The sequence below is a fragment of the Oryctolagus cuniculus genome, chromosome 13 (assembly GCF_051225735.1).
Source record: "Oryctolagus cuniculus isolate XC-2025 breed Fujian yellow rabbit chromosome 13, ASM5122573v1, whole genome shotgun sequence".
NCBI classification, from domain to species: Eukaryota; Metazoa; Chordata; class Mammalia; order Lagomorpha; family Leporidae; genus Oryctolagus; species Oryctolagus cuniculus.
Genome location: NC_142879.1, coordinates 113,435,947 through 113,447,619, shown reverse-complemented (window position 1 = coordinate 113,447,619; position 11,673 = coordinate 113,435,947). Strand labels below are relative to the sequence as shown.

The 11,673-nt window shown below is 41.8% G+C and overlaps 1 pseudogene; it reads right to left on the bottom strand.

Annotated features, from left to right (window-relative positions):
- Window positions 1-7,264: 7,264 nt before the first annotated feature.
- LOC127486670 (N-alpha-acetyltransferase 30 pseudogene) lies at window positions 7,265-11,157 on the bottom strand (annotated as a pseudogene).
- Window positions 11,158-11,673: the final 516 nt, after the last annotated feature.

Here is an 11,673-nt window from a genome sequence, read left to right as displayed (position 1 = left end):
ATGCGCAAATGACTTAAACAGGCATTTTTAAAAGAGGAAATTAAAATGGCCAATAGACACATGAAAAAATTCTCAGGATCACAAGCCATCAGGGAAATGCAAATCAAAACCACAATAAATTTTCAGCACAACCCAGTTAGAATGAGTCTCATACAGAAATCAACAAAAAACAAATGCTGGCAAGCATGTGGGGAAAAGGTACCCTAATCCACTATTAGTGGGAATGTAATCTGGTACAGCCACTTTGGAATACAGTATGGAGATACTTCAGAAATCTGAACAAAGACCTACCACATGACCCAGTCATCTCGCTCCTAGGAATTTACCCAAAGAAAATGAAATCAGCATATGAAAATGTTTTCTGTAACTGCATGTTCATTACAGCTCAGTTCACAATTGATAAGATCTCCCTGATCTGTGGTAACTAATAGAGCACCTAACAGGTAATCTACAGAAGTGAAATGACACTGTGATAGGCTATGATTTTGAACAGCCCTTATCTTAACTGTTGAACAAGTTTTTTTATATTGTTTATTGAGCTGTTTTGTTTCTTTTGCTCTTGCTGAGTTTCTTGAACTCCTGTAGAATTAATCTTATGTGTATAAAGTTAACTGAACAGATCTTTGTAAAAAATAAGAATGGGAATAGGAGAGGGAGGAGGAAGAAGGGTGGGAGTGCAGTTGGGAGAGTAGAGTGGGAAAGACCACGATGTTCCTAAATTTGTACTTATGAAATGTGTGAAATTTTATGCATTAAAAAAGGTTTCTAGGTAGAATATGTTACATTCTTTTTAATTTAAAAATATTTGTTTAACCGGGAGACAAAGAAAGAAACAGAGAACTCCCATCTCCTGGTTCACCTCCTACATGGCTTCAGTAGCCAAGTGAGAGGTTAAAACCAGGAGCTAGAAACTGAATCCAGGTCTGTTCTGTAGGTGGTAAGAACCCAGTTACTTGAGTGATGATGGATTAATCCCATGGTCTACATTAGCAAGAAATTGCAGTCAGGAGTTAGAGAAGACTCAAACTGAGGCACTCTGATGTGGGGGTATAACCTCTTAACCAGTGTCTTAACTACTAAGCCAAATGTCTGCTCCAATAGGAGGTTTATAACAGAGAAATCACCTATATCCTGGCTGCACTTTAACATTTATTTATATATATTCATATATATATACAGTTATTCATATATATGTATATATATATATATATATATATCCATATCCATTTCCAGATAAGCTGCTTTATTTTGTGGTAATCACTGGAGATCTCAACAATAAATTCCAATGGTTCCTTTTGATACTGTTTTCAAAAAGGTGTACAGAATAAGAAGTGTAAGCATTTTGTTTCATCCAACATATTATTATAACAACTTAATTCAACTTTATTTTTAAAGTGCTTTATTAAGATTATAAGTAGTTCACAGATATAATTCTTAGATCCTTTCTGCTCTCAACTTTATAACTTCTTCAATGACATTTTTAATTTACTTTATAATCATAGGCTTAATGTTCCACTGAATAAAGGGATGAACAAATTAAAAGTAGAAAGAACAATGTTCAAAAGGCATACAGAAAATTCTTGTAAATAATAAAATGCCAAGACATAAATTTCCAACATATATATTTTAGCTTTGTACTATATATATTAGCTACCACAAATCAGAAAAAAATGTGCTATTTATCTTTTTGAGTCTGGCTTACTTCACTGAGCATTATGGTGTCAAACGACATCCACTTTGTGGCAAAAGATAGGATTTCAGTCTTTTTATGGATGAGTAGCCATCCTTCTTGTATACAAACATTTTCTTTATCCAGTCATCTGTTGATGGACACTGGGGTAGATTCCATATCTTATGTATTGTAAATTGAGCTGCTATAAACATGATAGGTACACATACCTCTTCTATATGCTTCATTTCCTTTGAGTATATTCCCTGGAGTGAGATGGCTTGGTCATATGATAGATTTATTTTTAGATTTCTGAGGAATCTCCATAAAGTCTTCCTTATAGGTTGTACCAGTTTACACTGCCACCAGTGTTTGTTAGTGTATCTTTTTCTCCACATCCTCAGCAGCATTTATTATTTTTGGGTGATAGCCATTGTGACTGGGGTGAAGTGACAACTCATTGTTTCTCTTTGCATTTCCTTGATGGCTAGTGATCCTGAGAACTTTTTATCTCTGTTGGCCATTTGTTTTTAAGCCTTTAAAAATGCCTATTCATGCCTTTGGCCATTTAACTTATTGCTCGTTTTGTTGTTTTCTTGAGCTCCTTATGTATTTTGTATATTTACCTTTATTAGATGCATAGTTTGTGATAATTTCTTCGATTCTGTCTGTTATTTATTCACTATGTTGATTGCTTCCTTGGCTGTGCAGAAGCTTCTAAGCTTGATGTAATCCCATTGGTCCCTTCTTTTGTTTTTATTGCCTGTGCTTCTTGGGTCTTATCCTGAAGTCTTTGTCAATACCAATGTCTTGCAGTGTTTATATATATATATATATATATATATATATATATATATAAAATGATTTAATTATTTATTTGAAAGTCAGAGTTACAGAGAGGGAGGAAGGGTTAGAGGAGGAAAGAGGAGAGAGAATGAGAGAGTGAGAGAGAGATAGTATCTTCCATCTACTGATTCACTCTTCGGTGGTAGCAAAGGTCAGGGCTGAACCAATTACAAGCTAGGATCCAGGATCTACATCTGAGTCTCCCACATGGGTGGGAGGAGCCCAAACACTTTTGCCACCTTCTACTAGTTTTTGTAGGCCATTAGCAGCAAGCTGGATCAGAAGTGGAGCAGCCAAGACATGAACCAATGCATATATAGGATACTGGGATTGCAGGCAGTGTTTTTATCTGTTACACCATGATACCGGTCCTTATGTTATATTTTTAACATTGCTCTTACAGGAGGAGAGCAGAAATATTTTCAAAGAAGGCTCATTTGACAACACAGACTGTAAGAAATTGAGAAACGGCACTTTTTAAAAATTTAATAAATATAATTTTTGAAAGTACAACTTTTGGATTATAGTGGGTTTTTCCCCCATAACCACCCTCCCACTTGCAAACCATCCCATCTCCTATTTCCTCTCCCATCCAATTCCTCATCAAGATTCATTTTCAATTATCTTTATATACAGAAGATCAACTTGTATACTTGCTTCGCATGTAGGACCTCTGTCCTTAATGTGTTGTACTATGCGAATTAAAGGTAAAATTACTACTCAAACAGTACTTTATATTTGTATGTCTGTGTGGCTGCAGTCTGTTGAAATCTTTACTTAGTATATACCAAGTTGATCTTCTGTATATAAAGATAATTGAAAATGAATCTTTTTTTTTTTTTTTTTTTTTTTACAGGCAGAGTGGACAGTGAGAGAGATAGAAAGGTCTTCCTTTTCCATTGTTTCACCCTCCACTGGCTGCTGCAGCCAGCACTCTGCGGCCGGCGCACCGTGCCAATCCAAAGCCAGGAGCCACGTGCTTCTCCTGGTCTCCCATGCGGGTGCAGGGCCCAAGCACTTGGGCCATCCTCCACTGCACTCCTGGACCATAGCAGAGAGCTGGACAGGAAGAGGAGTGACTGGGACAGATTCCGGCTCCCCGACCAGGACTAGAACCTGGGGTGCCAGCATTGCAGGTGGAGGATAGCCTATTGAGCCATGGTGCGGGCTGAAAATGAATCTTGATGAAGAATTGGATGGGAGAGGGAGCAGGAGATGGGATGGTTTGTGAGTGGGAGGGAGGTTATGGGGGGCAAAGCTGCTATAATCCAAAAGTTGTACTTTCAAAATTTATATTTATTAAATAAAAGTTTAAAAAAAGTCTCTCATTATCAGGAGTGAGACTGTTCAGGTATCAATTTATTCTCAAGTTGAATTAACTATAAACCACTACTGATTAGATAAAGAAAAGCAAATGCCAGTGACATGTAGCCTTTTTGACATGTCTAGATATTTTTAGAAATATCTTAAAGACATTTTAGGCTTAAAGATTTCTGGTATGACCTACAGGCCTAAGGACAGATTATTTAATTATTTAAAATAGTCATAGAGAGAAAGGGAGAGACAGATCTTCCATCTGCTGATTCAATCCCCAGATGATTGCTTCATCTGGGTCTCTCACAAGGGTTGTAGGGGCCCAAACACTTGGGCCATCTTCTGCTTTTCCCAGGCCATTGGTGAGGAATGGATCAGAAGTGATGCATCCAGGATATAAACCAGTACCTACATGGGATGCCCACATCACAGGCAACGACTTTATCCTTTGTGCCACAATGTCAGCTCTCCAGCAACTTCTCTTGATACCATGTTGAGTACAACAGAAAATATATTCAACCTATTGTTCCTTACAGGTAGGTCATTTCACATCCAAAAATTCTTTAATGATTTATTTGTTTATGTGAAAGTCAGAGTTACACAGAGAGAAGGAGAGACAGAAAGAGATTTTTGATACATTGGTTCACTCTCTAGATGGCCACAATAGCCAGAGCTGAGCTAAGCTGAAGCCAGACATCTGGAGTTTCTTCTGGGTATCCCATAAGTGTGACACAGGCCCATACACTTGGGTCATCTTTTGCTGCTTTTCCCAAGCTATTATCACAGAGTTGGATCAAAAGTGGGGCATCTTGAACTTGAACTGACACCCATACATGATGCTGGTATCACAGGCAGCGACTTAACCCTCTATGCCATGATGGCAGCCCCAGAGACAGCAATTCTAAGTGATGTTATTATGTTTAGTGGTTCTATAAAGGTACTTCCATCATCTTATTTTTATGTAAATTGCCTTTACTGACATATCTCTTTTTTTAAAAAAGATTTATTTATTGGAAAAGCAGAGTTACAGAGAGGCAGAGGCAGAGTGGGAGAGAATATCTCCTATCTGCTGGTTCACTTCCCAAATGGCCGAAATGGCTGGAGCTGGGCTGATCCATAGCCCAGAGCCAAGAGCTTCTTCCAGGCTTCCCATATGGATGCAGGGGCTCAAGGAACTGAGCCATCTTTCACTGTTTTCCTAGGCACATCATCAGAGAGTTGGGTCAGAAGTGGAGCAGCCAGGACTCAAACCAGTGCTCATACTGGATGCTGGCACTGTAGGAAGTGGTTTTACCAACTGTGTGACAGTGGCAGGCCCTGAACCATCACTTTTAAATAATATCTGTTGGAAGATGAATGTAAGCCTTTGCTTTTCTCTTCTACTCTAATATGCAACATTATTTCTTAGCTCCCATGCATGGTAAGGTTAAAATGCGGCAAACCTCTTTACATAGATTTGTCAAGCAAGTGTGGAAGGTAATTTGGGTAATAAGTAGAAATTATTACAACCAATTTTTATCAATAACTTTTTCTTTTTTACTGGCATCAAATTCAAAAGCTACTGTCTGGTTTCTGATCTGTGAACTTCTCTAAAGTAGTTTCATCCCAGTGTAAGGGAAATTATGATCAGCCCACACATCAAAAATGGTAGTATACCCGTTAGCCTCTTCAGCACTAGCATATACAGCTTCATGGTAGCATGTAGTGAAATGTTCAGCAGTACCAACTGCCAAACCAGTGTCAGTGGATAGCACAGTCAGTCTTAAAAAGAGACAGAACCCCCATTAAAAGAAAGTTGCAACAATTTTGCTCAGTTCTTGCCAAGTGAACCCCCTCTATCAAATTATAATTGAATTGTATTTAAACTTGTATCAGACAAATGAATGCCTAATATCAAAAAATAATATTTGATGTTTGCCTCAACTTGGAGACTTAATTTTGGTGCTGAGTTATCATGCTAAAACTGAACATTTTAGGCTACTTAACAATTTTTACATACCCAATTAAAGATGTATGTTATATGCTGATATTCAATATAAACCAGTGGAACAATATGGTAATCATTTGACTTTTTAGTCCAAAACCAAGTAATTCCCAACTCCATCAACTTTTTTTTATTTTTTGACAGGCAGAGTGGACAGTGAGAGAGAGAGACAGAGAGAAAGGTCTTCCTTTGCCATTGGTTCACCCTCCAATGGCCGCCACGGCCGGCGCACCACACTGATCTGATGGCAGGAGCCAGGTACTTATCCTGGTCTCCCATGGGGTGCAGGGCCCAAGCACTTGGGCCATCCTCCACTGCACTCCTTGGCCACAGCAGAGAGCTGGCCTGGAAGAGGGGCAACCGGGACAGAATCTGGCACCCCAACTGGGACTAGAACCTGGTGTGCTGGCACCGCAAGGCGGAGGATTAGCCTAGTGAGCCACGGCACTGGCCCTCCATCAAATTTTGTCATCCCCTTGGGGCCATTCCTCAAAGGTTTTCCAAGTAGATTCAACTTCTTAGTGCAATGAAAGAAGGGACGTCTAAAGTCAACCACTCTGTCACTCACCTGGAAAAAGTATCCAAATTATAAAACCCTGAAATAATTTATTATCAAATTTAGAATTTAAATGAAAACAAAAGTTTACTTGTAAAAGCCTGAAAGAAAAAGAGCATGCATTCAAAAGCTAAGATGAAGACACACATTTTTATCTACACAGGCACTGGCAGACACAACTTAATTAACTTTACTCGTAAGACATACCCCATTCTACACTTTCTCATTCACTGATCAATGAGGTACCAATATTCAAGACTGGGAAATCTAATATTGAAAAATAATAATAAAACCTAAAATTGAAGCTGTTCTCCCACCCCCTTCAGAAAATTATGGTAGGTATTGTGTGAAATGTTAATATATTTAGAGACTTTACCATCTTTGGTGGTTATTTATTTATTTATTTATTTGACAGGCAGAGTGGACAGTGAAAGAGAGAGACAGAAAGGTCTTCCTTTTCCATTGGTTCACCCCCCAATGGCTGCTGTAGCTGGCGCACTGCACTGATCCGAAGCCAGGAGCCAGGTGCTTCTCCTGGTTTCCCATGCGGGTGCAGGGCCCAAGCACTTGGGCCATCCTCCACTGCACTTCCAGGTCACAGCAGCGAGATGGACTGGAAGAGGAGCAACTGGGACAGAATCCAGTGCCCCAACTGGGACTAGAACCCGGGGTGCCAGCACCACAGGCAGAGGTTTAGCCTATTGAACCATGGCGCCGGCCTATGGTGACTTTTTTTAAGAACAAAAACCGTGTTCCACTTACTGGTTCTGTGATAAAATTATCACTATGTAAATAGCATTGTCAGCAGACTTTGCAAATTAACAAACAAATCTTGGCTATCAACTGACACATCTTCTTCATACCAAAAGACACCTGAAGTTTAAAACAATCTCTTTTATTTAAGAACAAATGCTCCATTTAAATAATATCTGAATAGCCTCTTATCTGGAACAAAACCAAGATTTTCATAAAGTTTCAAAGCAGACTTATTTGTTATTTCTGTTTCCAAAGCAACCTCCTCACAGTCTCCTTCAACTATGGCATAAATAGCTTTCTTATGCAAGTTAGTACCCATGCCATTACTCCTGGGTTTGGAATCCACAGCTAACATGGCTATATAACCTCTGCAGAACATCTTTTTGTGCATATCCAACTTGCAAATGATGACACCTACACACTCCTCCCCTATGATGGCCAAGAAGCACAGCTGTGGCCAGCTGTGGATAAAATCTCTATAAGTATAAATGGAGTAGGGTTCAGACAGATGTTTGGTGCTCAGTCTCATCACATCAGGCATCTGGAGCTCAGATTCCTATTGGCACTACCCTATCCTATCATCAGAACCTCCCCTGGCTCAACCTCCCTGCCTGAGGTGCTTCTTAAACTGCAGCCTGAGGTCAGGGACAAAGATAGCAGCCACACCTCCTCCTGCTCCTCCTCACCCTTGGCCAGTCCAGTCCATTGTGGGCCACCATGGGATCGCTCGATGCCATTTCTGCTGGGCTGGGGGGTGCAGTTCTTGCATCCCTGGAGCGGGAGCGAGGGGGCCTCTTGCCCGAGGGTACTGAGCTCCTTTTGTTGCAGTCACTTTGGAGCTCCTGCCGGGGTGCCCATGCACACCCTGGACCTTGCTGTTGAGGGTGGTGGCCGCCCTGAGGGGTTCAGTTCGGGGCTGATCAATCCATGGAGCTGCGGCTGCTGTGGCAGTGGCTGAGGGCAGTGGAGGCACAGACGCCCCTTGGCAGCCCACTGGGTTCCTGCAACCGCTTTCAGGCTCCTCTTTGGCTTCCTCATCCTTGCTGCAGCAGGTGAGTGTAGTCGGGAAGGGGCAGCAAGGCTGGGCTGCAGCCAGGGCTGGAGGTGCTGGAGGTGGGAGGGGGCCACTAGGCCCAGGCAGGACCTCTGCCCTCCCCGCACTGGTCCCCACTGCCGCCACCTCCCTCACCACCAAAGCTCTCACTCATTAACCCATTTTCAATTGAAAATGCTGTTAGTCGGGGCAGCGCCTTGGCTCACTTGGTTAATCCTCTGCCTGCAGTGCTGGCATCCCATGTGGGTGCAGGTTCTTGTCCTGGCTGCCCTTCTTCCAGTCTAGCTCTCTGCTATGGCCTGGGAAAGCAGTAGAAGATGGCCCAGGTTCTTGGGCCCCTGCACTTGCATGGGAGACCAGGAAGAAGCTCCTGGCTCCTGGCTTCAGATTGGCGATGAGAGCTGATCTGATACACTGCCATCTATCAGGGAAGGTGTGTATGTGTGTTACACTGCCATGTATCAGTGAAGGAAGGGTGTGTGTGTGTGTGTGTTACACTGCCATCTATCAGTGAAGGAAGGGTGTGTGTGTGTGTTACATTGTCATCTATCAGTGAAGAAAGGGTGTGTGTGTGTTACACTGCCATGTGTCAGTGAAGTAAGGGTGTGTGTGTGTGTTACACTGCCATCTATCAGTGTAGGAAGGGTATGTGTATATGTTACACTGTTATGTATCAGTGAAGGAAGGGTGTGTGTGTATGTTACACTGTTATGTATCAGTGAAGGATGTGTGTGTGTGTGTGTTACATTGTCATCTATCAGTGAAGGAAGGGTGTGTGTGTGTGTTACACTGTTATGTATCAGTGGAGGAAGGTGTGTGTGTGTGTGTGTGTGTGTGTGTGTGGTTGGGTGAGTGAGAGAGAGATACCAGTGAAGGAACAGAGAGGCCAGGTGGTTCCTGACTCAGCCTATAACCTCCTGGACATGAATATGCATGGGAAACCAACCTCAGCGCCCAGCTGGAATCAGAAGGCAGAGGAAGATGTGCCACTACAAGACAATACTTATGTGTCAGACACCATTAGCAGTTCTGAGAGTTTGGAAGAAGAGGAAACAGAAGCCCAAATCAACAAAGCCATTCCAGGATCAGGATCTAACTCTGGGAGTGGATTTGCCATCAAGCAGTAAAGAACAGGCTGACAAAGACCAAGAACACTGGCAAGGCTGTGAATGCTGTGCCATGCCATGTCTCTGAGAAGTGAACAGCTCCACTCCTCTCTGGGATATAAGCCAAGAAGTCAGAAGTTATCAACTTCCTATTCTACTAGTAATTCCTAACCACTTTATCTAACTTTACTCCTCTTTATGTTTTACCTTATTCAGGCAAATCAAAACCACCTTCCAGCCCAATATAAAAACCTAGGAGTCATATTTAAGTATGACTACTCTGTAACATAAAATCACTCACTAATCTTATGATTGAGGTTTTTTTTTTTAATATATTGTGAATACAGTGAGGATCTCAGTTTCCCCACTGTTCCTCCCTGGTTCAAGATACCATCAGCTCTCCCTGGAAAAACTTCTACTATCTCTTAACTGGTATTACCATTTACACTTACCCTCTGCTGTCTAGTCTCAACAATCTATGTGATCTTTTAAAAATCTGACATAAAAATCTCCATGCTTAAAACCTACCAATAGCCCTAATTATATTTCTTATTTTTTTATTTAATTGAAAAAAATAAAGTTTAATTAAAATATAATCTGCATTTACACACTTTTATGTGTATCATGTATACATACACTTCTATTAAATTTTGTGGAGAATGAAATTCAAAGGTATATTTATTTTTAGAGTTACTATTTGAGAACAAATGATACATGGATTGGCAGAAAGTATGATCTTATTAAACTTGTATTTCAAGTGTGAACCTTACATAATGATTAAAGAGATGTGTAAATTAATATATTTTATTCCCCACATCACTACTCTTTACTTCCTTTGCTCCCAAAAAGAAAATGAAAAGTCCTTCATTAATCAAAAGCAAGAAGACAGGGCTTAATAACAATTTAGCTAGAAAAGAAATGCCGGTGGGTAAGTGTCACAGTGGAGCTGAGAGTTTGTGTGAAAGCACTTTTGAGAGCATCTACAACCGCTTCAAAAGTGTGATTTTATTGTTTTACTAACATTATCTAAAACAATGTCTACCAGTGATGGGGAAAGGGAAAAGTTACCATTGGTTTGACTTACAGAGACCTTTCTTTGAAGACTTCCAAGGAGAAGTCACAAATATTTTATCCTCATGCTCCCCTCAGACAACATGGTGATTGGCCCGGCAAGGAGCCAGCAAGTGCTGGAAGAGGGACTACAGAACAGCCTACGAGGACAGAAAAAGCAAGAGGAGAAAGTGGAGAAGCCGGAGAGGAACCTGGCCCAGCCACAACCATTTCCATAGAGATAAAAAATGTCAGCGCTGACAGGGGCGGGAAAAGGTGGCAACTGGTAGGCGGGATGTGGCCATTACCTCCAGCAGAGCTCGTCAGGGTGTGCCCTCCTGCTTGGCCCGGCCGTGGGCATGGAGGTGAGCAGCCCGGCCCTCTAAAGGAGGATGGCCGGGTTCCGGCTCTGCACTGGATCCTCGGGGCCGGTCAGGGTCCCTCCTCCTGCTTGGCCAGGCCTTGGGCAGAGAGGAGAGTGGCTTCTATGCACTGAGAGTGCTGCCACTGCCTATTAGCAAAAGAAGGTGCCGGGTTCAGCCTTCGCAGCCGCTTCCCTGTCTGTGCTCCAGGCCAGCTACACCCTCTTATACATTACCTCCGAATTTGGTGCCAATGCGGCCTTCAAACAGGGTGCATGTCTGCCATGGGCAGCATGCAGGAGTCTGGGCTCTTGCAGTGAGCGGGAGAAGGGATGGTCTGCGTTGGATGCGGAGTACACCTGGGGTCACGGGGAAGGAAGCTGGTTTTGTCCGCGAAAGGTCGATTCATGGCCCCAGTGCCAGGTGCAGTCAGGGCCTCCACATTGGGAGAAGCCTCCATGTTGCTCTTCCCAGACCCTGGGGCTGGGCAGCTGAGCATGTGATTGGCTGAAGCGCATGCGTTGGTTCATGTGGGAGTTTAGGGTGAACTACAAACGCTCAAACTAGACAGGGTCAACAAATGCAACAGTCAAATTTTCCTCTGGTAGCACTGTTTTCCATATTTTATATGTGAGGTGCCTAAGGTAACACAATATCTGTATGACAAATCCTTATACTCTCCTTTGTGGTTGTGTACTCTGAAAAAATTGCTTTTAATATTAAATATTTCTTCCAGGTGTAGTGTTAAAATTATATATGAATGGGGATTTTTTGAGACATTATACTTGTGCTAGCTTTTATAATAATAATGTGTGATGCTTAGTTTTCTGACTTTTTTATGTAATAGTAGCTGCAGCAATGAAACACTATTACTTTCATTTTACTGAGGTTCTGCAACTGGCCCAGATGTGAAATCTGTCACATGTTATAGGTGCAATAAATGAAAACATGGCCATGAGCTAACCTTGGACAATCA